At 38.3% G+C, this 2751-nt stretch overlaps 1 long non-coding RNA gene across 1 annotated transcript; it reads left to right on the top strand.

Moving 5' to 3' along the window:
• The first annotated feature begins 1175 nt into the window (after positions 1-1175).
• On the top strand, positions 1176-1852 carry LOC124677411. Its single transcript, XR_006994042.1, has 3 exons — positions 1176-1307; positions 1384-1454; positions 1803-1852. It is a non-coding gene; the product is annotated as an uncharacterized LOC124677411 (long non-coding RNA).
• Positions 1853-2751: the final 899 nt, after the last annotated feature.

The following is a 2751-nucleotide window of genomic DNA, read 5'->3' as shown; positions in this document are numbered from 1 at the left end:
ATATAGTAGATTGCTAGCAGCACGTAGGGATCCTCCACCGAGGGGACCCGAAGCTGGGTACGTCGTGTGCCTAATCTCGTCCCCGGAATCTCCATCGTCGCTCTCTCCCGAAACCCTAGTCTACAATACGTAGGCATTGCCGAGGTGATACCTCGTCACATGCCCCTACTCCAAGCCAGCAAGCAGTGAAGGCCTGAAGGGGGCAAGTCGACCTCCTACGTTTGTCTCCTTTTCCCCGTCCTAGAGAACTAGATTTGGCAGAGACAGTAGTAGGGCAAGTCGTGGATGGGGGCAAGTCTCTCCCTCTCTTGATCTATTTGATTTGCAGCCACAAATCCCTCTTTTGATTCCTTAATGTCACTAATCATTCATTTTTTGGGTTCTCATGCTGCTCCTAAGTTTATGCCCTCCACCTGTTTGGTGTTATGCTTATGAGGGATTCAGCCCTCTCCTTTTTTGTTTCTCTGAGTTTTATTTATTTATTTCTGAGAGACTGAATTTACCTATGTAAAAGACAGATGCATCCAGGGTATTGAATGTTGCTGCACTGAAGACATGGCTATTACCTTATTTCTTAATCTCGTACTTCTGGATTATGTTTTCCTCCTTTTTTCTCTTTCACTTAAGGATTTTGTATAATCTACCAACTAACCCCTTTATTTTTTTCATAGGAAAAGGATCCAACCATTGAGCATATTATTACTCCAAAACTTGGCGTATGAGTGTGCGAAGCATATGCTTGTCATCCTGCCTCACATGAGTTCATATGCAGATGCACTTCGTGAAGTAAGAGCGCCTATCTCTGGATTTTATGATAAAACATGTTAGCAATTATCTCCCATCAACTGGAGTTAGCACAAGGTTTCCGTTATCTGCACATAACCCTGCTTATCTGATATCTTGCATCTATATTTTACTTGTTTCAATGAAGCTCAACATATGTATTTATTACAAAAAAACCAGTTTTCTAGAGCCAAAGTTATAACTCCATAGCATAAATTTTGTATCAGGTTTCTGCTGCTCAAGCGTATGTATACTCACTTAGCAACTATCTATGAGAGTGTTCTGGTCATATAGAAGGAAGAAAAGGATTAATTACGCACTTACCTATTTTAAATATGTTTAATGATGGTCAGTTTATGATACATTGTTACTTTTCAGCCAATATTTTATGAGCTGACGTATTTTGTTTCCTACATTGTACGCTAAATTCATACCATTTGTTCAGTATTACCCATCTAACTCCTGACCTTATTTACAAGTACCAAGGGCATATCTATGTCTACAAGAAGCTACATAATTGACAGGTAATCGACAATGCCCAGTTATCCACTAAACATTCTAGACCTCTAAATGCCCACTAAACTCCGTAAATGTTCTAAGGCTGTCATCCGGAATCCTGATCCAAACAAGAAAGATGACTAGACTTGCGATAGTCAATTTCCTGAGCTGAGGTAAGACGCGTATGCACGTGTGTACTTCTGTTAATGAATTACTACCTAGCTTTTCAAATTGAGGAAAGAGATTGTTGTCTTTCCTTCAAAAAAGAAAATTATAGTTTCTCTGTAAGACGAATTTTACAATGAAATGAAAACCCCTATATTGCTCTATGTGATCATGTCTATGAGGGATCAAAATCATCTTAGATCAATATTTTTGTAGCTGCTAACTGAGTAGTGATCATGTGTGTTTCATCCATGTCTCGCTTTACTAGCTACTCGTATCTTTACTTCTTTAGTGCAGCTATAATACAGTATAAATTTGCTATGATGTCACAAAAAGTGCTGTATTACATTCTGAAGGTGGCAAGGAAGCATCCAAAACTGCAACTATGTTGGAAAGAAATTATGTGCACATATTAGTATAACTGGTTTACTCGTACATGTTTTCTTCACGAGGCTGTAGTGTCTAGCTAGAGCGGTGGTCATTCAGAGTTCAACCTTTCTCCAAAATATGCCCTATTCAGCCTGGAATGAAAACAAGTTTAGAAGTACGCGTGATGCCACTAGAAGCTACCGATGGCATCCGCTTGTAGGTGAGTTCCTGGTGCCGACTTATGGTAAGTTATGGCTACACGGTGTGCCTAAAATCGAATTGCATCGAACTCCCATAAACGTCTTCTAAGTGCAATAGTAGTTAATCTATGATCTATCATCTAAGGTATGTGCCAATATGCACTCAATTTACCTTATGTGTTGCTAATTGTTTTATATCCAACTCTTGGCAAATGGTGTAGTTGTAGATATATGAGACTATGTTCACTCATAAACTAATTTGATGTAAAATTCCTTTACATGTGGGTTGTTTTAGTTCAGATGCTGCATTGCAATCTAGAACTATGAGGTGGCAATGCCAGCTTTAATTTGGTTTGTGTCCTAAAAAAAAGAAAGCCATTGTGTAGGTGTAACCGATGTATAACTGTTCTAATATTCACTCAATTTAACTTAATTTTTATCCTCCAAATTTTATCTCTTTTACTGCAGGAAGTTCACCAAAAGTAGCTTTATTAAGAAAGACAAATTTCATACAAGAAAAAAGGAAATAAGGAAAACAGGTGACACCTACAGTGAGGTAATCTGACTTATAATGTCTCCTAAAAAATCCCGAACACCAGAAAGCAAAATAAAGCATGATGTGCTCTTAATTAGTTTTCTGTCCTGAATCAAAAATAGATGTTGTGGTTGGTGTCCAAGCTGCTATACCTGAATAGCACCAACTTTTGAATTAGTTTCAGACTGAAGTTCAGGAACA

The sequence above is a fragment of the Lolium rigidum genome, chromosome 7, assembly GCF_022539505.1.
Source record: "Lolium rigidum isolate FL_2022 chromosome 7, APGP_CSIRO_Lrig_0.1, whole genome shotgun sequence".
In the NCBI taxonomy this organism is placed as follows: Eukaryota; Viridiplantae; Streptophyta; class Magnoliopsida; order Poales; family Poaceae; genus Lolium; species Lolium rigidum.
Note: the sequence above shows the minus strand (reverse complement) of the source record. Positions and strands in the feature narration are given on the sequence as shown.